Here is a 25,610-nt window from a genome sequence, read left to right on the forward strand (position 1 = left end):
AACACAATAAAGTGATCAATAAGAATAGAAACTACCTTGCTCAATCAAATCTTAGTTCTTTCTCTTTCTTTATCTTTTACTCACTCGGTTGATTCTATCTTCCACAAACTCCTTTCTCTTCACTTCTATGTTCTTCTTGGTTCACTTGGCTCAACTCTTTCTTCTTCTCTGACAACTTTGCATTCCACAACAACCTTCAATCATATCTCTTCTAGCTTCATCAAGTCTTGAACAATTTTTCAAACTAGCTCAACATATCAACAAATTAGCAACCTAAACTATCATTTTATCCTCCTTAAATATATTTCTCAATGCTTCCATATCCTTCCATCTTTTGCCATTTAATCACAATTGTCAATCTTAGGTTTATAATAAAATTCCTTCATACAATGAATTTAGACACATAGAAACTATAACTTTACATAGGAATTTGTGTGAATCTTTATCCTTCTTCATTTTCCTTCATTAGATCCTTCTTGATTTTTCTCCATCGTTTCTCTTGCAAAAAACTTTGACTCTCACAATAGACCTAAAACTTTCCACATTTCCATCAAAAGTCATCCTCAAATTCCAATTTCTCAAACTTGTTCATCTGAATATCACTTAATAAACATTACATTTACTTGGTCAACTCATAACTTGTTTAATACTAACTTGCATGGGAAACACTGTATTCTTCATTCCTCATTGCAATCACTTAGGCAATATTGTAGCCACTCAATGAATATAGTCTCCTTTCATTAACCTTGTGACTCAGTTTTAGCTTATGAACTTTAACATATTGCAACAATAAATGATTGTAAAATAATCAAACCAATATTACATAATCATTGTCTAGCTCATTCAAGTACCCATTGAATACCTTACATATAACTATATCTTCATGATACTTTCTTTAGATCCTCTTCATCAATCAAATGATATGGTACTTTCTTGCATTGACATAGTGTATAGCTAGTTAAGGATTTGACATCAGTGACAATATAACAAATGATATGATTATTTTACACACATTAATAGCATCATCAATTACAATATTGGTTGGGGCTAACAATCTTCCCTTTTGGAATTGTTGGAAACACATAACTTAAGTTTTTAAATTACAAAATATAACATGTGATAATAAAATGTATGCATTATCAAAAACACAACTTTGCAATTCCAGTTCTTCAAATTGATATTTAGTCTGTATTTTCAGCAGCAACAAAACTTTAATTTCTTCAACATTACTCCCCATTTGATTGTGATATCGTGTTTAGGTTTAGTCTTTTGTCTTTGTCATTTGATTATTCTCTCTATTCGACATATTATCCCCTTTACAATATACTTCTCCTTTCTAGGTTATTCTCTCCATTTGGGTATATTCACCCCCTTTTTGTTACTCTTATCCCCCTTTGATAACAATGCCAAATGTCATTATAAATTTCAATGTTAAATTTATAAAACCTTCTAATGACCTTTGTAACTTACATGTATAGATTAAATCAGATTCATCTTAGTTAACTTCATAACTTAATAAAATACTCCTAAAGTGTAAACACTTATGTATCAACTCCATAAGATATCTCAATTCATTCATGAATTTATGCAACATGAAACTTCACTTAGTGAATTTTGGATAGGGTCAAGACCCCTAGTTTACCTCTTAGATACTCGAAAGCATCCTTAGGAAATGGATTGGTAAATATATTAGAAATTTTCTCCTTAGAACATACATACTCAAGCCTCACTTACTTTTCTTGAACTTGCTTCCTCAAATGATGATACTTGATAAACATGTGGTTTGTCTTTGCATGCATCATTAGATTTTTTGATATATTCATAGCACTTGTGTTGTCATAGCAAACAACGACAAGCTTAATTACTTCTTCTTTCATTCCTTCTAACAATTGTTTGATCCATACACTATTTGAACAATTGATTACAAAAACAAAATATTCAGCTCCAAGAGTAGATTGTAAAATACAATTTTGTTTCTTGCTTATCCATGTGATCAATGTTTCTCCTGAAAAAAATGCTCCTCCACTTGCTTTTTTTGTCATCAACATTTCCAGACCAATCAACATTTGTGTGGACATTAAGATTAAAGGCCATCTTCTTGTTTATACCATATACCATAATCTTTAGTTCTTTTGAGATATTTGAATATCCTTTTCATAGCAGTTAGATGTGTTTCCTTTGGAAAACCTTGTGACTATTCCAACGGGAAATATCTGGTCCACTGTGTACAACATACTATAACTTTCCAATCATATATTTGTATTTAGTGTAGGAACAAAAAATGGGCTAATGTCTAACATAATATGAGCAAATAACAAACTCAATAATCATATGCTAACACCCTCTAGTCTACCATGAAAGCCAAATGAATCAAAAGAAAGAAAATCTAAAACTCCCTTTTTCATTTGTAGCTCCCATGTCCTTCTTTCTTCTCCAAATGATGTAGCTCCAAAAATTCCTATAGTGCACACAAAGTTGAAGAAAAAGCCTAAGATGATGATAATGCTATGAGAATACTTGAAGTTGTGATTTTAGTGTGAGAGCAAGAGTGCAAAAGATAAGAAAACTAGTAACTTAAGAACTCAAGAATTAGGGACCAAAAATGAGAGAAAGAATTCTCATTTTATAATCAATACACAAGGTGAGAGCATTGGATTTGTCACCCTTAGATATGCAACTTGGCATGAGATTCCTTTGAGAATCTATGACACATATGACACAAGATGCCAAGTGTAGGATTCTATGATGCTTGGAAGTCAAACTTGGCTAAAGATGGAAGAGAATCTATGACACGTCATATGACACCTCAAGCCACGTAAAGACAAGAATCTATGATGAATGAAGCCAAATATGGATGCATGAAAGAGAATAAGAATCTTGGATTATGATATATCTTGGACAAATTTCAATGCAGAATCAAGAAGGTGTCACCCCCATGTGTCATGATGATGTCAATATTTTATGGAATATTTGAATTAAAAATACTTTATTCCACAAAGTAGAAATTAGTGAAAATGGAATTAATGGTGGAAAATGTGACTTAGGAAATTAAGAATTTCCATGGTTTGTGAATGATGAACCAATTAATTAATAAAATATCAATTAATTAAGGATGATAAATAGGAAGAATAATTAGTAAGAATAATAAGATTAAATTATGGGTTACATAACCTTATAGAGAAAATTAGTAAATGATTAGCCAGATTGATTAAATAAGTGCGATAGTATCCTTTGATGAAATGTGATGATGATAAAAATTGAATAGGATGATGATAGGTAGACCAAATCCATGTTAAAATTGATTGATTAATTGAAATTGATAACATGCCAAGGACGCATGACATGAATCAAAGATATGTAAGATTTAACTGACATTGTAAATGCTACAGGATCAAGATTGATTGATAAGGTTGATCAAAATAATATTGATGGACATAGTAAATATTATTAAAGTGGTTTGATGATATCATGATCTAACACTTAGGGACTCAAAAATGTCCATGATCAAATGAAAAGAATGATAGTTTGACCTAGCATTGAGAGCCATGACAATACTAAGGTCAGATTGATTAGGTTTGATAGATTGATAGGTTTCCAAGATGCTGAAAGCCACAAAAATGCCCAGGGTTGGACAAATGATGATTTATTTTGGATGTTTGATATGTTTTGGGCTGATTAGGACTGATTTTGTGTGATTTTGGGTTGATTTGGGGTAATTTCGAGTTGATTTGAAATGATTTTGAGTTGATATGATATGGTTTTGAGTTGAATTGAAATGGTTGCAAGTTGATTTGATATGATTTTTGATGATGTTGAAATTGTTCCAAAATAATGTGAAATTGATGTGAAAGAGGATATGAATGATGATAGACACTATTGAGATACAATCAGGTTGACCAAAAGATCAGAGTTAGTGGAATGAGAAAACAAGATGAATTAGTATGAAAAGTGATGTTCATCTAGGGGCCCAAGAGTATTTTCAATAGTTACCACTCAAGATAGTCACCAAATAATGAAAGTTATAGCACATTTTTTTCACAATGAAGATAAAAATCCAACACAACTAATAGTTTGAAAATTAGAGTTGAAATGCAAAAGTTATGGCCTCTGGAGTGCAACATAGGGGCTCTAAGAGAAATTTTGGGCATCCTATTGCCCCAAGTGCACCCAAAACTCACCCAAGCATGCCCAGTCCACACTTGGTAAGCCCAAGTGTCCTCAAAAAGTGTGAAATGTGCCCTAGAAGGCTTTGGGGGCCAAAAATAGCTCGATTGGACTTAGAATGACCTAAAACAATGTGTGAGTGCCAAAAATGGTGGAAAGAGGTCAAAACATGAGTGAGATTACTCAAGGATGGTCACATTTGGTCAAAATTTGTCAAACAAGGGTTAGACTAAGGTTGGACTAGGTGGAAAGCCCTAGAAGGTTGATAGACATTGTGGGATGATGTATGAATGCAGGAATGCAAGATGAAGATGATTTGGTGCATTGGAATACATGATCATGGTGATGAATGAAGATATGAATGAAATAAGATTGAAGAGATGAGATGAGGACCAGTTAGAATGGAGAGAAGATTTTTTTCTTTTGAAAGGAGTGCTATATGTAAAGTGGAGCTTCATTTTGATTAAATTGTAGATGCAAACCATTTTTGAGCATCTACATTTTGCCCATCTTTGATACAATTTGATTTAGAGCATTGTGTTAAGGAACATTGATGAGAAGGAAATAAAAACATGCCCTACTAGGAATGATATATATGGGTGCCCCCTTGAGAAATTTATTGAGATATGCACATGATAAGTCAATTTGTTTTTAACAAGATGCAAGGTAGTGGATGAAGAAGACATAGAAGATGGAGGGGATGAGATGAGGAATTGTTAGTATGATGAGAAGAATTTTGCTTTTTTAAAGTGCACAACATGTCAAATGGAGCTTTATTTTGATATGGAAAATGGAATGCAATGCATCGTGCCATAAAGGGCCAGAGCGCAAAATGCAAACCTTTTGTATAAACAAGCATGATGCAGATAGAAAATGACCTTGTCCTTCCTAAGGCATATGTACATGCCCTAGAATCTCAAAGGTACATTTTAATAGATAGAGACTAAAAAAATGACCATGAACCATCCTGACCACTCTCATAGATCAGTTCATATCATTGAGTGGCATAGGAACATGATCAAAGAAAAAAAAAAGCAAAAATAAATCACTCACTAAACAACATGATCCAACAACTATTCTTGTTCATTATTACTTGCTTTTTAGTGTTTAAGGTCTTTAGATAGTGTTTGATAAGTTGATCATGTGATGGTTGGGATTGTTGATTCAGTTGATAGGCTCATAGTGACAAGTTGGATTGATTGTCGGTTCACGTTGCTTAGATAAGTGTGATTGTCATTGAAGTGCAGTGCTTTGAGTTTTGGTTTTCAAATTGCAAGTGTGTATGCAAAAGGGATGATTATGTACAAGGTTTATTACACATTTTTGATGGGTTTTGTGATTTTTAAGATTTTTGAGGATATTTGTTGTTTTTGTGTGACTGGTTTCTTCAGGACATTTTTTGATTTTTTGTGATTTTTCTAGAACACTTTATGATTTATTATGTGATTATTTTAGGACATTTTATGATTTTTTAGTTAATTTGTTCAAGATATTTTATGATTTTTTAGTGCTTTTTTCAGGACATTTTATGAGTTTTAGAATTTTTTCAGGATCGTATTTGAATTTTTAGGATTTTTTATGGATCATATTTGAATTGTTAGGATTTTTTTGAAGACCATATTTGAATTTTTAGGATTTTTTCAAGATCATATTTGAATTTTTAGGATTTTTTCAGGATCGTAAAAGCATGTACAAGTGTTAGCTCCAATCCGTTATGCATTAAGTCCAATGGATAAATAGTGCTTAGGGATATGCCCCTAGTTCAAATTCAAACTCATGCACCATGCAGGTAATATGCCCCTAGTCAAGACACAAACTATGTACAAAGGCCAATGACAGAGTATGTGCAGACTGGTGATGCATTAAGTAAGATAACAATGGACATTAACTAGTTCATAAGCCATGGTCAAGGAACCAAGGATGTCTTGCAAGATGATGGATATGATTAGGGAATAACAAAAGGGGAGAAAGCCAAATAGAATCCTGATAGATTGAGGAGCAACAACTAATTACACATGACACCTGTTTGCCAGGTTTTCACCATGGTATTTGCCTAAAGCACATGTTTTCCAAGTTTTCACTTTTGGACATAATTTTTCTCTTGACTCAAATTTCTATGCCAAGATGCCTATTTGCTAGGTTTTCATCAAGGCATCCTTTTTTTCATGACTTTTTTTTCACTTTTTTCTTTGCTTTTTTCATGACTTTTTTTTTTTGATATTTTTTAAAGGACTTTTGCCATTTTTTAAAATATTTTTTTAGGACTTTTAGATGGAATCATGAATGTTACTGATAAATGCTACGAAGATATCTGTTGTTGGTGCTGCTAACTGATAATCTCTAGACCCACAACTGACTATAACTACATAGGAGTTGTTCCACATCTCTATCTAAGATCAAACCACTAGAAAGACCTCCAAATATACCATCATGTACCTTATGTAAGACAGTGTCTGCCTCTTGCAAATAAGGGCATCTAAGGATAAATGGGTCAAAGGATTCTTTCTATGGGATGTTATTGATGATGACATATGCAAAGGGTTGTTTGATAAAGAATTGATTCTGGGTGTTCGACAAGTTATGTAGCTAGATTTGAGGATAAACAATTGGATATAAGGAAGGATTAGGAGGATTGAGACCAATGTCTTTCCACATGAAGGCTGATTGAGAGTGCTCAAAAAGACTTCATGGCATGTTGAAAATTGGACAACTAATATTCAAGGCATCATCTTGCATCCTTGGGAGTTGCTTAGCTTTTGATTTTTCACTATCTAATGGCACCTTTCAGTTTTCACCAAGAGACCTATGCTTGTTATTTTTTTCTCTTTTTGCTTTGTAACCGGAAGATGGAATTGGCTCCCCAAAATATGTCAATGTGTTCTCTTTAGGAGAAATTTCTTCTTTATGATTGTCAATCATAATGCCTCCATAGATTTCAAAGTCTATTGTGAGAGTGTCATCATTGTCGAATCGATCAAAGATTGGTGGTCTATGTTGGTCCCAATCCAATAGTAGCTATGGTACTTGGGCTATACCCTTTTTAAATTATCAAGGTTTGTCACTAAACTATTCCCTTATATCCACGGGCAACACTTAGATAACCTAACACACACATATGCAGCAGGACAAAAGAAACTATAGTACTTTTCACAAATGTGTTGAACAACTCCCCAGAAGAGTCACCATTTTGTTGGTGTTTTAAAATGGACTAAAACTACTAAGCAGCAAAATGCTTAATACCAAGATGACAGTACTCATACAATCTAAAGACTAGCCAATTCTTGTTAACAATTGCATGTGCAAAGCATTTGGGCCCAACTTTAACAAAACCAAAGGTGGTTTTCTACTCTTCTAGCTTTGCAAAACTAGGGTGGGTATACCCAGGGATGATCCAAAACTGGGAAAACTATATGAGGATTATTTCTAGTTTCATTCTGATTCTCATCTTAAAACCTCAAATACATATACAATTCTTGATAACTTGATAAACACATCTCATATAACATATGGCCAAAAATTTTCTATAGATCAACAGATGTTCTCAACAATAGTGGCTAACTAAAGCTAAAACATTCCATGTAGACAAGTACATGTCAACTTTTAAGATCTCTAGGAAAAGAAAGTAAAATTGATTTAATTCTCCATTTTTGACAACCATTTGTGACATACTCCTCTTTTAGCTAGATCAAATTTGATCAGTGCCTAATCCATTGGGGTTTAGAGTCTACAACAATTCCTTAGATCTAATTTATTTCTTTACAACAAATTTTATCAGTAATTCTTATCAGAATTTATCATTCAAAACCCTTTCCACTACTATAGCAACCTTATCACATTCACCACAACTTTTACTTAATCCATTGAATTAACAGTAGTGATAAATAGATATGCAACCTAATTGGATTGCATTCAATTGCACAAGCCTTTACCTATACAACATCAAGATAGCCAAGTAATCAAAAGGAGACAAAGTTCAAAAAGAACTAATACGGGGACAGTTCAAAATTTGTATTAATTTTCATTGAAAATTGTATACAATTTATAATAGACTCAGAATGACCATCAAAAAGAAACACATATCATTCTGTATTCATGTATTCTCAGAGAAATGACAGAGAATATACATCACAAACTTGCTTTCAAAAACATTGGACCAAAGATAGACTAAGCATATCACTTAGAAAAATAGAATTCAAACCATTCTTTAGCCTTGGAATCTCACTTAAATAGTGTGAGATGCAACAAGCGTCAGGCTAAGAGAAAGTGACAGGGATCTTTAACAAGAAACATTTACATACACTTATCACAAGATGACAAAAATGTGAGTAACAGCAAAAGTTTTACATCAAACATTCCTTTTGTGGGCCCTTTTGTCACATGCTCTAATGTAGCTAAGTTGGTTGCTATTCTGATCCTCCCTCATATACAATAGCCAAATTAACCAATGATGAAGTTTGTTCTGATAATGGCATGTCAACCTCCACTTGTGGGCTTTCACCATCTTTATCTTGTATGGTGGGAATAACTTCTACCTATTCCCTTTCTTTAGTTGTATCAACATCTTGTGGTCCCAGGTCTGCAACTGAAGGTAATAGATTATCCTTGTCTTCTTCTTCTAGTTGGGTCTAAGTAGTGACAGGGTCAATGATTTGGATCTCCTCACCTTGCATTTCATCACTGTCATTTTTATCTTCATCAAACTGTTCACTGGGAGCCATATCTGCCATCCACTTGTCAAATAATGTGTCATCTGGCCAATTGAACTGCAAAATATCCCTCTATCTTTTCAGCACATATTCAACATCCTTATTAATGGTAATGAATTCTTGTTTTAAAGAATCAAATAATATTTGGGCCTTCACCATTTCTTCTATTGTGGCGGCCCACCATGCATGCCCTGATTTATTAATGACTTGATTCATTCTTAAATAGAATAAATCATCAAGTTCCTTTGCCCATTCATCTTTGCTTTTCAGATTATTCTTTTTATCTAGGGCATGAGGAAAAAAATTGAATTTCTAGCTCTTGTACTTTTTCAAGTAGCCTACTACTATTTTTTGTAAATGAATCCTTTTATTATCAAAGTTAGCAAGATTAGAAACAATATCAAATATTTTTTCAATTTGATCAAAAGAATCATCTATAACAGAGAAACACAAAAATGTTATTTGTTTCTCCCTTCATACACATTTATTCACAATAGGCATTAGAGCCTCATCATTAGCTTTCAAATCCTCCCAAATACTGGTCACCCTGGCCAACTGATCATAAATTAGCAGCTATTCAACTTTGTCCCCCAAATATGTGAGAGCTTTTCTAAGTTTATCTTCATATTTGGATTCCAATTCTACATGTAGGGCCCACAATTTTCCTTTTTCTTCTTCAAAATCCTTAGTAGTGTAGTATTGTGGCTTTTGGGGTGTATCTACTATTTCTATGAGGGGGGTAGATTTGAAAGGTTCAACTGGGGGGTGAGGGTATATTATTCTTGGCCTAGTGGCCCTTCCCAATAGCTTGTTCTCAAGCTCAATTCTCATTTTTACTTCTTTATCGTAGGCATCCACCACTGTTTCATACTTGCTTTGCAGCTCAGTCATTTCCTTTTCTTCCTTTTCTGTAGTGGCCAAGGGCAAATTGAGAATAATCTACATTCATGTGGGCTACCCGTATGTGTGAAGTATCAGCAACTCTCCTCACAATGATACTCCCTGTTAGTCATGAATCATTAGACTATGATGGAGTAGTCCTAGATCCTCTTCTTAATGACCACATAAAAAGAGCAACTTGGTCATTATTGAATGTTGTTCCCAAGAATTCCTTTCTATTTGGATCTTGTAATCCCAAATTATTTGACATAGAATTAAAAATTAAGGCATCAACAATGTCCCAATTGGGAAATTATAAAATATTTGTAGCTTTTACCATCTATCTCCCCTCTTCAGGGGTTATGTTTTGGAACTCTTGTATCATTTGTTCCTTTATTTGATTTTGGATGGAGGCTTCATCCATTTCTAGATGCTTTGCTTTCATATTCCTACATCTTTCCTAAAAAATGTGCATGTTTTCCCTCCACACAAACTGATGGAAAGCCCTAGATTTTACAAAACTGTTATGAGACAAAAATTGCTGATTGGCTTGTTCCAAAATAGGGTCTAATTCCCTCCCCTTGAAATGTGCTATAGTTAATTCAAAACTTGGCACAGAAGGCTCCTAGGGGTTCCCTTCATCAATTTCTACCTGGGTAACAAAAACTCCTCCTTGTGATCCAATTTGTTCAATTTTCTCATTGGTGAGCTACTCCTCCTCAAGTCTCATAGGAGTTTGGGAAGGTGAGTAACCTTCATCATGTGATTCCTCTTCCCTTATTATTTTTCTTCTCTTTGGAGAGGGTTTAGGGGGCCTTTCTTTAGAAGCAGCACTTGTAGATTCAATTATTTTATTTCCTTTATTTACAGCGAGCCTCTAATCCTGAATGATAGTATATCCTATCCTCTTTTGCACAACCAGTGGGCCTGCCCCTATTTTGGGAGTGAAACCCAATTTCCTCATTACTTCCCTGGCTTTTTTTGGAAAAGAATCAATGAAATGTTGTTTCTTCTCATTCATTACCTCCATTATTTTAGGGAATGTATTCATAAGTTTATTTATCATATCTGTAGTAGTTACAGCATTATCAAGAGGTTTGTAATCTTTGTCAAAATAATTAATAAAATCCAAAACTTTTGAAAAAACCCTCCACTTTTGTTTCTTTGTTTCTTGCTCCTGTAGAGAGTACTCATTCCTTATTACATCTTCAGGGAAATAAAATTCATGCTTAATTGGACGAAGCTTGATCTTATGTCTAAGAGCTGAATTAAAGGAACCTTTAGCATCACAAAAATGAGGGTGAGATACTGCCATTTTATATTGATCCAAAATTTTTTAGAGAAAGACCCACCCTTAGTTATTACAAATTGGTGAGCTATAGTGCAAGTAGGAAAAATTGATCCTATTCTCCTTTTGTGCAAAAAGGTCTCCTCCACTCCTCCCAACTACCACAAGAATTCAGCTACTCCTACCTTTAAAGGCACCTAACAAGGTAGTACATGGGGTGTCCCTTTGAATCCATAAACTCTAATGATAGTTGAGATTGGATATTGGATGATATCTCCCCAATTATGTGAAAATTTCAAATTGTGGGGTTCATCCATAGGTCTGACAAGAAGCATTAGTGCCTTAGGAATTCTGGGCTTGTCACTCAATATGAGGAATCTTAACTTGGAAGCAAAGTGTCTATCAAATCTAACAAAACTAACATTTTCTGCTTCGCAAGTCATACCTGCATCCCATAATTGAACTGGCAGTGCTTCCCCCTCCATTTCTCTATTCAGAACCATTTCCTTACCAAAGTATGTACACCCTTTAAACAAAAACATGTGCATCAATAGAGAATATTGGCCCCAAACCTTCTCCACTTTTCCCTTTGCAATCCCCACCAATCCAATGTGAATTTCATTAACTTGGTATGAAACAAAATAAAAAATTATCTCTACACCGAAAGAGGAGATTTGAGTGATCATATACATGAAGCTCATAGGGATAAAATCTTCTTCATCATCTCCAAAAACTTTGCACAAGGTTCTGTATATATCTACTGCCCTAGCATTAAAACATGATTTCTTGAAAGGTTCTTTAGAGGATGATGTTATTTCTATTAGGTTTCCAATTTTGCCTATGTGGGCCTTTAGTGCACCTTGTCTAACTACATCCTTTTTTGACATATACACTTTTTCTAACTCTGTCAAATCAATGGGCATATGATACCTAGTGAGAGGTCCCAAGTGAAAAACTTTCCTAATCTCTTATGGGCTAATGGTGATTATAATTTCACCATCTACTCTTCTCGATACCCTTGTGGCTGATCATAATTCTTTGCCATGGCCTCAAGGAGGCCATAATCCATGAATACACTGGGAACAACTAGCTTTCCCAGGTCAAAATTCCATATATTGGCATGTGGGGCATAAAATTTTCTTTCTACAAACCATTTCTTGAACAAATTCAAACCAGTTTGTGAGGTTTGAGCATCCTGGACCCAGTTACACTTATCATACAATCCATTAGCTATCCTCAACCTAGGGTTTAATGAGGTTAACCTTTTAACTTGCATTGTCTCTACAGTAGACTCTGGCAGCAACTCAAGCAAGTCATCATGCACATTTTTATCCAAATAGTTTATTTGACCTGAAAATCCCTTCTTTGGAGGCATCTTGGATTATATTTTACAAAACTGAAAAATCTTCAAAGATTATAGTAGTACTACTTACTTGAGTTCTATCTTTGTTTTCCTCTATATTTTTGCAAACTTTTTGCAAACAAACTACTTCACAAATTCTGCCAAACTTTTGTACGATTTCCTTTAGTAATTGCTTTTGCTTAGGAATAGCTTAGAATCTTTGCTCGCGTAAGGTGAAACTTATGAAATCTTTTGTGTTATACTTTGTTTTTCCTCATATGTGATGCTTTCATGTCTAATTAATACACAGAGTGGCACCATATTCTGTGTTTAAAGCTGTACCGTTGATCTTCAAAAATCCTACGATCATGGGATACAAAGAAAAATAACTAGGCGTTGCACTTGACAAGTTGGTCAATTGATCCAATGAAAATTTCCCACGTACACAACTCTTTCCTTGATGTCGCTTCTGTCTAGACCCACTAGCAATTGAGGACATGTGTCAATAGGTCACTACTTCGCTATGCATAAAGAATGAGCACCTTGCCATAGCAAAGGAACAACAGTGATCAATCTAATCTTAATCTAGCAGATGATATGTTACTATATGTGCTTAGAAAGATGGTGGTGGGCCCTTATTCGCTATGTTTCTATACTTATCTTCCTAGTAACTCTTCATGGCAAGAAGATGATGGTCATTGATCTGAGATCAAATCAAAGGTGGGGAAGCTTTACGAAGCTTTCTGAAAAGTGGTGGGCCCCATACTCGCTATGTCGCATAGCTTAAACAACATGCAACTTTCCAATGCGAGATAGCAAGGATTGTTGATTCCATTTTAATCTGACACTCACAATCTCTCACACATTTGATCAATGGGGCATGGGTCCAGAGCATGATGAAGTATGAAATTCTACACAGTTGGCACCCCATAAGACTTTACTTTAGTCCTAGTCATCATCCCATGTTATTAGAGGTCCCACCAGCTGTTGATTTTATGATGCCTCGTTACTTCGCTAATGGCGAGATGCTGGAATTTTTTAATAGCGAGATAGTGAGATTTTCCAACTTTAATGAATCTTAGTATCATAAAATACAAGGACCCATTAGATCATTATTGCTCCTATCAACTGCTTCTGACAACAGCAGTTATTATTGGTCATGCCACCTGGACTAATCATGGTACCAATAAATTTCAAGGCCACCAGCTCTTCAATTTTACGGCACCTCGCTACTTTGCTAATGGCAAGATGCTCAATATTTCTGATAGCGAGGTAGCGAAGGGTCAGAAAGATACTCATTCTAGTGCTCACCTCTTACTTTTTATAATTAGGTCCTTCTCCAACTCTGACAACATTTTTTTGGTTTCTGTGACTGAATAATCAATTAAAAGATAATTTTCTGACTGCCGTGTCTTCATTTTGCGCTCCCATCTCAAAATTTATCAACATTTGCTACCTCGCTATACATAAAGAGTGCCCATGTTTTCATAGCGAGGAAATGACAATAGTGGATTTACTTAGATCGAACGACTGAGAAAACTGAGAGTGAAAGTAGCTCAAGGCATAGAAGATATAAAAGGAAAAGAATATTTGCCCAATTTAAAATTTAAACACTTTGCACCTGACAGTTTACAAATGGAAAGAAAAGTAGGGTTTTCATAAAATTTTCAAAAAGGGGAGCAAATAGATGACTTACCTAAAAAACCTATTCACCACTAAATGAAAAAATTTGACTTTTCTACAATTGGAAAAAGAATTTTTATCATTCAAAGAGTCAGACCAACAGTGGCTTTGTCTGGGGACATTGAATTCTCTAGATTCAAATGAGGGCTAAGAATTTTTGGGAGAAGCAAACCAAACATCATCTCTCAACAAATCAACCACTTACTAAGAGAACCACACACACAAGAAAAACTATGCACAGGAAACTATACACAGACAAAAGGATTTATAGATATGTATAAGAACACCCTAAACTACTGTTCATGAAAATAACAAGTATTTTTTTAAAGAAAAATACCTCTTCAAAAACTATCCATGAATCGGTAGTTCAAGAATATTGTCTAATAGATCTTTGAGTATATAAGAATCCTCACCCCAAGTAGTTTCATTCAAATAAGGGCCTAACTAGATAGGATCGAATTTACCATGTTTCCCTTTATCTTCAATTTTGGCATTCCACATTAAGACTAGATCTCCATCTTCAAACTTTCTGCTTACTATGCAACTTTTGGTTCTTAAGAGATGCTTCTCTTTTGGTTTCTGTCAGTCCTACCAGATCATCCATCCTTTCTTGCATTTCGTCTGTAGTATCTTCATCATACAACTCAATGTAATTGTAAAGTCCTATCAAGTTGTTCTGAGACATTCGTGCTTGAATTCCATACACTATATCAAATGGAGCTACACCAATGGCTTTCTTCACGGTTATCCTATTAGCCCATATTGCTAACTGTAACTTGGAATCCCATGCCTTCTTGTTGTCATCCAAGTTTCTTTTAATGACTTTTAATAGGCTTTTATTGGTGGACTCAGCTTGTCCATTCCCTTGTGGATGATAAGGGGAAGATGGTGACCTTTTTATTCCATATTTATCGCAAAATTTAATGAACTCCTCAGACTTGAAGCACATTGCATTATCTGTTACAATTTTCTGAGGGCAACCAAATCTAGAGATAATATTATTTAGTAGGAAGTTATTGACAACTTTACTTGTTGCATTTCTTATGGGGATAGCCTCTACCCATTTTGTGAAATAATTAGTAGCCACTAGTATCCAAGAATAGTTAGTGTTAGACTTGGGGATAATCTCTCTTATGAAATCCATATCCCACTATTGAAAAGGTGCTTGAACCTCCACTGGCTTTAATGGGGTATTGCTTGAGAAATTTAGTTTTCCTGCAAACCTCTGACAAGGGTCACATTTCCTAACCATAATTTGGGCATCCTTGTAAAGGGAAGGCCACCAAAATCTAGCCCTCATTATTTTATGTGCAGTAGTTTTGGCCATATAGTGTCCCCCACACACTCCAGCATGCATTTCCTTCAAGACCTCTTTTGCCTTTTCTTGATCAACACATTTCAAGAATACTCCCTCAAAATTTCTCCACCATAGATTTCCTTGGACAATTATATACCTAATGGCTTGCAATTTAGTACTCCTCTTTTCATTTTTAGGCAAATGGGGAGGAGCTTCCATGTGTCGCAAGTAATATATAACATTGGTGTACCAATCACATTGATCCATGTCACTTAAGTCAGCTCTGAGATCATCACTTACCAGATTTATCTGATTAGCCTCTAGATTAGCTTTAGCCATGAGTTTGGCCAAACTTTGACCCCTTACCAACTTAGTTATCTGTATTTCAATATTGAATTCCTGGATCTTGTTAATCCATCTACACCTTCTACTTGATACTTCCTGTTGAGAAAATATATCCTTGACTGCAGCACTAGGTACAAACGCAATAATAATAACACCTACTAGGTAACATCTAAAAGCTTTTATAGCATTTACTAAAGCATATTCTTTTTTTAAATTTATTTCATACTTCAGTTCAGTAGGTTGCAGTGACTTACTGAAAAAGGCAATGGGCTGCTCATATCCTTCTTGATTTTTCTGCAATAAGATTGTAGCTACAATGTGGAAGGATGCAAAAGGAAAAATATGCATGGGTTTTGAATAATCTAGAGTTCTCAGTACTAGAGCATTTTTTATTTCAATTTTAATATCCTGGAATGCTTGTGAAGGTTCTCCATTCCAATCTATAGTGGCTCCCTTCTTGAGCATCTTTAAGATAGGTCTACTAATTTCAGCAAAATTGGTAACAAACCTTCTAAGAAAATTGACTTGGCCAAAGAAGGATTGAATTCCTTTTATATTTTTTTGCTTGGGGACTTTACCAATAGCTGCTACTCTCTCAGGGTCTATTTTCACCCCATCATTAGACACTATATGTCCTAGTAATTTGCCTTCTGTGACCTCGAACGTGCATTTCTTTGGGTTCAAAGATACTCCATATTCCAGAGCTTTGATAAATTTTTTTTCCAAATGTCTGCAATGATCCTCAACCTTCTTAGAATATGCTGTAAGATCATCCTAGTACACAACCATAAATTTATCAATATAATCATGAAATGCCACATCCATGGCTCTTTGGAAAGTAGCTCTTGCATTAATCAGGCCAAATGGCATCCTTACATATACATATGGTTCCCATGGGGTTGTGAAGGATATCTTGAACTGTTCACTTTTCTTTACTAGAACTTGATTATATCCAGAGAAACCATCCATCATTGACATTAACTTAGAGGCAGTCACTTGCTGCAACATGGCTTCCATATTGGGTAATCCATAATTGTCCTTCAAAGATGCAATATTCTACAATATTATTTGTGTAGGAAAACTTCAACACGAATGAATACTTGAAGGTATTATTCTCAGGGGAGACAAAAACTACTCCTGCCCTTGCACCCTCTTTAGAACTAGCCCCATCAAAGAACATTATCCATAATTTTGGTGAGTTCATGCAACATTCAACTTCATGTTCAATTATAGCAGGTAAATTCTCAACTTCTTGAATAATCAATTCAACTCTGAAAGCATTGACCCCAGTATCTAAGAAACAAGTGGCATCTTTGTTAATTTCTTCCCCTAAAATGTGATTAACCCTTGGTTCTCTATTTACCCTGATAGCTTTATCCCCAATGTGGAAAGTAGCATAGGTTAAGTCACATTGCAGGCTTCCCCCCATGGCAGCACTCCATTTTATGGAGAATAACATTCCATAGTGTGGAGGTATATCCACCACCAGGACAGACATGGTTAACTCTACGTCAGGATATGTAGCTAGTTTGAATGGTAAAGCATTTATGGTACCTATGACTGGGACTTCCCTAGCATCCATTCCTTTGCATCTTCCTTGCTTGGTATCCACTTTCAATCCTAAGGCTTCCATTACTTTGAAAGGCATTATGGTGTTGGAAGCTCCCAAATCTATCATATAGTTTTTTAGGGTCTTCCCTTTTATGATTAGACTGAGGAAAAAAGGGTCAATATCTTCTATAAATGCCATTGAGGAATCATCTAAAAACATTTGGGGAATCTGGGATATGATACCATTATCCTCTACTACTAATGGGGTTTGTTGGGGAACAATTTGATCTACAATAGTATTATTGTTTCCTATCCACCCAAACATGATAAAGCCTTGCTCTTATGCTCTTCAATTCTAAGAAGTTCAGACAAAGGTACTTTCACAATTATTTGGGACAACATAGATATCATATCAATAGGTTCAGTAATAGTAGGTTTAACAAGAGTACCTGGACTTGAAGCCTTTGGAACAGTAGGCATCACTGTTTGCTTGATAGTATTAGTTTCGTATTTCTTTGATTGCACCACTAGTTTTGTTACTTCATTTGTCTGAAAGTGAACCTTCTTTTTTGGTTCCCATTTCTTACCCTTATTGTCCTTGATCTTAGGCACATCTATATTGAATTTCTTATTTTGATCATTCATCTTATGGGTGATATCTTTGATGAATACACTGGATGGCTTTCTTGCATCATTATTTACCATTCTACTTCTCAAATTGTAATTACTATGAACCTAAGAAATCATTTCAGCTATGATTTTGTCAATCTCCTCCTTGGAGGGCGTCCTTAAGCTTATGCATCCTACATCGGAGGATGTAACACATATCTTATCTACATCATAACCTTCATCAGCTGAAAGAACTTGCTGATGATGTAAATGATAAGAAATTCTTTGACTGGTAATGTCATTTTCAGGCTCTTCCAAATCAGAATCTATCAAATCATCACACATGCTTACCATATTGCAACTTATATCATCATGGCTTTTCTCTTCACTTTCTTCTTCAGGTTGCACACCTTAACCTTGGGCAAATGATTGAGCAATAGCACAATAATTAGTAGAATGAGGTGATTGACATATAATGCACCATGGTACATCATCATTCATATTCACAGTGTTCGTTTGCAAGGGATTTGGAGTACCCTTATCCTTCACATTTTGGGTCTGGTTGGGAACTAGCTTACCATCTTTCCACTGAGTGGTGTAAGGGTAATTTTGCATTCTAGGCTACCTATTGAAATTGTTTTTATTCATAGGGGCTCTCTCAATAACATTTGTCTTATTAAAATTAGTGGGATTCATCTTCTTGAGCAATTCCAAATCTTGGCCTATAGTGGGTTCTTCTGACTTCTTTCCTATAGGAGTTTTATTAGCCTCGCTTTTATTATTGTTCTTAGGATTGAAAAGCTTTGGATCATCCCTCCTACCCAATTTTCTAGATGCCTTCCTATTATTCTCTATATTCACTGCAATTTTATAGGCATCCCTTAAAGTCTTGGGATCCTTATCCCTCAATTGATAAGCCATTTTGCTATCAAAAGCATTGAAATATGTTGTGAGACAAACATCTTCATTCAACCTCATAACTTGAAATAGTTTGTACATACCTTTCTAGAATCTTACATTGAAATCGAATGTGGACTCGTTTGGATTCTTCTTGATATTGTTGAATTCATTTAACATGAATCCTGCATTAGTGTTGTCTCCATATTGCTCCTTGAATAATTTCTCCAAGTCACTCCACAAGGTGATACTATCATCAAGCAACCTCCTAAACCAATCCCTTGCATCCTTAGTTAGTGAGTGCACAAACAATTTCATTACCATATCTTCATGTTCAAATTCATAATCATTTAACATATCAATGAAAATTCTCAAATGTTCTTCACTAGTAACAACATTATTTCTAGAGAGCTTAACCACTTTGTCTCTTAAATCAAATGATATGGGATGTGGGTCACTAGGAATACCAGCAAATTATATTTGTCTATACTTTTCTAGGTATACAGGATTCTTCTAGAAATTGGGAACGTTTGAGGTACTTGCTATGTTAGCTTGACTCAGAGGAGTAGCTTGGGATTGTTTAGGTGGGACAAATGGGACTTGGGTGTGAATAGCGGAAGATGAGGCAGGAGTAGATTGGGATATTCCCTGAGTTGAGATTATTGGACCACTAGCTAGTGTAGAAATTGTAGGTGGGATAGAAAAATTGGGCCATGAAGCCAATGCAGAATTAGATTTTATGAATTGGATTTTTCTCCTAGTTTTTGCAGCTTGAGCTTCATTCTCAACCTTCTCAAGCTCTTTTGCAAGACCTTCCTTCTCTTTTCTAGCCTTCTCCAAATCTAGATCCAATTTTGACATGGAGGGTTGTATGGGTTTGCTTGGTAGAGCTTGAGAATCATTTATTTGGATTCTTATATCTTTTCCTTTCCCTTTATCTGGAGCTTTTGCAGTGGGCTCTATACGGTCCATTTGAACAGGTTTATAGGCTTGGACTTGAGCAATAACCAGTTCTTGCCTTTGATTTAGGTGAATTTCTTGTTCTTGAACTTTAGCTCTCAGATTGTCTACATCTCCAAATAAATTAGTATGGAGAGTTGTGATATTTTCTTCTAACTTTTTATTCCGCTCCTTCAAAGCAACCATCCTTCTCAACAAAGCATCCCTTTCTATTATGGCATCCAAGGTGGCTTGCTCATTCTCTTTTTCAAGACGAATGCGTTTAGCTTCTTCCTCAGCAATCCATTTCTTCAAAAATCCTATCTCAGAGTGCACTTCTTTAAGATTTGTAGAAGTAGCTTCTGAATCAATAGGATCGTCTAGGTCTATAAGATTTGGCTCCATATACGGGGCTGCTCTAGGATTAAAAGGATTATCAAATGAACTCCTAAATCCTAGCCTATAGTTCATATTTGCTACAAGATCTGGCCTTGATGAAGCAATTCCTACTGTGGACACATCTTTCTCTTAAAAGACTCTCTCATTTGGTAATGGGGTACTCAAAATGCCTCCTAAGAGTCTTGTAGTTTTGGATTCAGAACTACGTGAAGAAGACTCTCTTCCTAATATTGGTTGATACTGGGAATTGATGGATGCATTGCCTCTGAGTTTCTAGGTGGGATTTGGATCTATCTTTTTCTTATTTTAGTTCTTCCTACCACCTTGGGGTAGATCAGTATACATTGATACATCAAGATTGGCTCTTATGTAAGCTCTTGTGTTCTTTCTCTTGTCAACCATATTCACCTTTTGTTAAAATAAGCACTAGCTTCAAAACCTTGACTAAGTCGCCACCCTATTCTTGGGAAAATATAAAATCACTTATTACTGACTCAAAGTAGACAACATACAAGTAGAAATAGAAATATTTGACATAGACAGACCAATCACTGATGTCATAAGACTGCAACTCTTGCTTGTTAGATAAGACACTTGCATAGGCTAGATACGTCAATGTGTAGCTATGGTGCTTGGGCTATACCCTTTTTAAATTCTTAAGGTTTGTCACTAAACTATTCCCTTATATCCATGGAAACACTTAGATAACCTGACACACACGTACGTAGCAGGACCAAAGAAATTACAGTACTTTTCACAAATGTGTTGGACAACTCCCCAGTAGAGTCACCATTTTGTTGGTGTTTTAAAATGGACTAAAACTACTAAGCAGCAAAATGCTTAATACCAAGATGACAGTACTCATATAATCTAAAGACTAGCCAATTCTTGTTAATAATTGCATGTGCAAAGCATTTGGGCCCAACTTCAACAAAACCAAAGGTGGTTTTCTACTCTTCTGACTCTGCAAAACCAGGGTGGGTATACCCAGGGATGATTCAAGATTGGAAAAATTATATGAGGATTATTTCTAGTTTCATTATGATTCTCATCTCAAATCCTCAAATACATATACAATTCTTGATAACTTGATAAACACATCCCATATAATAGATATGGCCAAAAATTCTTCTATAGATCTACAGACGTTCTCAACAATAGTGGCTAACTAAAGCTAAAAAATTCCATGTAGACAAGTACAGGCCAAATTTTAAGATCTACAAGAAACAAAAGTAAAATTGATCTAATTCTCCATTTTTGACAACCATTTGTGACATACTCCTCTTTCAGCTGGATCAAATTTGATCAGTGCCTAATCCATTGGGGTTTAGTTTCTACAACAAATCCTTAGATCTGATTTTTTGCCTTATAACAAATTTTATCAGCAATTCTTATCAGAATTTATCATTCAAAACCCTTTCCACTACTATAGCAACCTTATCACATTCACCAAAACTTTTACTTAATCCATTGAATTAAAAACAATGATAAATAGATATACAACCTAACTAGATTGCATTCAATTGAACAGACCTTTATCTATACAACACCAAGATAACTAAGTAATTAAAAGGAGACAAAGTTCAGAAAGAACTTATATGGTGATAGTTCAAAATTATTATTAATTTTCCTTCAAAATTGTATACAATTTACAATAGACTCAGAATGGCCTTCAGAAAGAAACACATATCAGTTTGTATTCATGTATTCTCAAAGAAATGATAGAGAAAATACATCACAAACTTGCTTTCAAAAACATTGGACCAAAGACAGACTAAGCATATCACTTAGAAAAATAGAATTCAGACCATTCTTTAGCCTTGGAATCTCACTTAAATAGTGTGAGATGCAACAAGCTTCAGGCTAGGAGAAAGTGACAGGTGTCTTTTACAAGAAACATTTACATACACTTATCACAAGATGACAAAAATGTGAGTAACAACAAAAGTTTTACATCAAACATTCCTTTTGTGAGCCCTTTTGTCACATGCTCTAATCTAGCTGAGTTGGTTTCTATTCAAATCCTCCCTTGTATACAATAGCCAAATTAACCAATGATGAAGTTTGTTCTGATGATGGCACGTCAACCTCCATCTGTGGGCTTTCACCATCTTTATCTTGTATGGTGGGAATAACTTCTACCTTTTCCCTTTCTTTAGTCGTATCGACATCTTGTGGTCTTGGGTCTACAACTGAAGGTAACAGATTATCCTTGTCTTCTTCTTCCAGTTGGGTCTAAGTAGTGATAGGGTCAATGATTTGGATCTCCTCACCTTGAATTTCATCACTATCATTTTCATCTTCATCAAACTGTTCACCGGGAGACATATCTACCATCCACTTGTCAAATAATGTGTCATCTAGCCAATTGAACTGCAAAATATCCCTCTATCTTTTCAGCACATATTCAACATCTTTATTAATGGTAACAAATTCTTGTTTTAAAGAATCAAAGAATATTTTGGCCTTCACCATTTCTTCTATTGTGGCAGCCCACCATGCATGCCCTAATTCATTAATGACTTGATTCATTCTTAAACATAATAAATCATCAAGTTCCTTTGCCCATTCATCTTTGCTTTTCAAATTATTATTTTTATCTAGGGCATGAGGAAACAAATTGAATTTTTGGCTCTTGTACTTTTTCAAGTAGCCTACTACTACTTTTTGTAAATGAATCCTTTTATTATCAAAGTTAGCAAGATCATAAACAATATCAAATGTTTTTTCAATTTGATCAAAAGAATCATCTATAATAAAGAATCACAAAAATGTTATTTCTTTCTCCCTTCTTACCCATTTATTCACAATAGGCATTAGAGCCTCATCATTAGCTTTCAAATCTTCCCAGATACTGGTCACCTTGGCCAACTAATCATAAATTAGCAGCCATTCAACTTTGTCCCCCAAATATGTGAGTGCTTTTCTAAGTTTATTTTCATATTTGGATTCCAATTCTACATGTAGGGCCCATAGTTTTCCTTTTTCTTCTTCAAAATCCTTAGTAGTGTAGTATTGTGGCCTTTGGGGTGTATCTGGTATTTCTATGAGGGGGATGGATTTCAAAGGTTCAAATAGGGGTGAGGGTATGTTATTCTGGGCCTAGTTGTCCTTCCCAATAGCTTGTTCCCAAGCTCAATTCTCTTTCTTACTTCTTTATTGTAGGCATCCACCACTGTTTCATACTTGCTCTGCAGCTCAGTCATTTCCTTTTCTTCCTTTTCTGCAGTGGCCAAGGCAAATTGAGAATAATCCACATTCATGTGGGCTACCTGTACATGTGAAGTATCAGCAACTCTCCTCATAATGATACTCCGTGTTAGTCCTGAATCATCAGACTATGATGGAGTAGTCTTGGATCCTCTTCTTAATGACCGCATAACAAGAGTAGCTTGGTCATTACTGAATGTTGTTCCCAAGAATTCCTTTTTATCTGGATCTTGTAATCCCAAATTATTTGACACAGAATTAAAAATTAAGGCGTCAACAATGTCCCAATTGGGAAATAATAAAATATTTTTAGCTTTTACCATCTATCTCCTCTCTTTAGGGGTTATATTTTGGAACTCTTGTATCATTTGTTCCTTTATTTGATTTTGGATAGAGGCTTCATCCATTTCTGGATGCTTTGTTTTCATATTCCTACATCTTTCCTCAAAAATGTGCATGTTTTCCCTCCACACAAACTGATGGAAAGCCTAAATTTTACAAAACTGTTATCAGACAAAAATTGCTGACTGGCTTGTTCCAAAATAGGGTCTAATTCCCTTCCCTTAAAATATGCTATAGTTAATTCAAAACTCGGCATAGGAGGCTCCTAGGGGTTCCCTTCATCAATTTCTACTTGGGTAACAAAAACTCCTCATTGTGATCCAATTTGTTCAATTTGCTCATTGGTGAGCTGCTCCTCCTCAATTCTAATAGGAGTTTGGGAAGGTGAGTAACCTTCACCATGTGATTCCTCTTCCCTTATTATTTTTCTTCTCTTGGGAGAGGGTTTAGGGAACCTTTCTTCAGAAGTAGCACTAGTAGATTCAATTATCTACTTTCCTTTATTTACAGTGGGCCTTTGATCCTGAATGATAGTATATCCTTTCCTCTTTTGCACAATCAGTAGGCCTGCTCCTATGCCGGGAGTGAAACCCAATTTCCTCATTACTTCCCTGGATTTTTCTGGAAAAGAATAAATGAAATTTTGTTTCTTGTCATTCATTACCTCCATTATTTTAGGGAATGTATTCATAAGTTTATTTGTCATATCTATAGTAGTTACAACATTATGAACAGGGTTGTAATCTTTGTCAAAACAATTAATAAAATCCAAAACTTTTGAAAAATCACTCCACTTTTCTTTCTTTGTTTCTTGCTCCTATAGAGAGTACTCATTCCTTATTACATCTTTTGGGAAATAAAATTCATGCTTAACTGGATGAAGCTTGATCCTATGTTAATGGGCACATGATACCTAGTGAGAGGTCCCAAGCGAGAAACTTCCCTAATCTCTTCTGGGCTGATGGTGATTATAATTTCACCATCTACTCTTATCCCTACCCTTGTGGCTTGATCATAATTCTTTGTCATGGCCTCAAGGAGGTCATAATCCATGAATACACTGGGAACAACTAGCTTTCCCAGGTCAAAATTCCATATATTGGCATGTGGGGCATACAATTTTCTTTCTACAAACCATTTCTTGAACAAATTCAAACCAATTTGTGAGGTTTGAGCATCCTGGACCCAATTACCCTTATCATACAATCCATCAGCTATCCTCAACCTAGGGTTTAATGAGGTTAACGTTTTAACTTGCACTATCTCTACAGTAGACTCTGGCAACAACTCAAGCAAGTCATCATGCATATTTCTATCCAAATAGTTTATTTGACCTGAAAATCCCTTCTTCGGAGGCATCTTGGATTATATTTTATAGAATTGAAAAACCTACAGAGATTATAGTAGTACTACTTACTTGAATTCTATCTTTGTTTTCCTCTGTATTTCTACAAACTTTTTGCAAATAGACTACTTCACAAATTTTGCCAAACTTCAACATGATTTCCTTCAGTAATTTCTTTTGCTCAGGAATAGCTCAGAATCTTTTCTCATGTAAGGTGAAACTGATTAAATATTTTGTGTTATACTCTATTTTTCCTCACATGTGATGCTTTCATGTCTAATTAATACATAGAGTGGCACCATATTCTGTGTTTAAAGCTGCATCGTCAATCTTCAAAAATCCTATGATCATGGGATACGGTGAAAAACAACTAGGCATTGCACTTGAAAAGTTGGTCAATTGATCCAATGAAAATTTCCCGCGTACACAACTCTTTCCTTGATGGCACTTCTATCTGGACCCACTAGCAACTGAGGACACATGTTAGGAGGTTGCTACTTTGCTATGCATAAAGAACGAGCACCTTGCCATAGCGAATCAGTGACAACCATTGATCTAATCTTAATCTAGCAGATGATATGTTACTGTACTTGCTTAGAAAGATGGTGGTGGGC

Source organism: Cupressus sempervirens, chromosome 4 (genome assembly GCF_028749045.1).
Source record: "Cupressus sempervirens isolate cs-2001-9-10 chromosome 4, ASM2874904v1, whole genome shotgun sequence".
In the NCBI taxonomy this organism is placed as follows: Eukaryota; Viridiplantae; Streptophyta; class Pinopsida; order Cupressales; family Cupressaceae; genus Cupressus; species Cupressus sempervirens.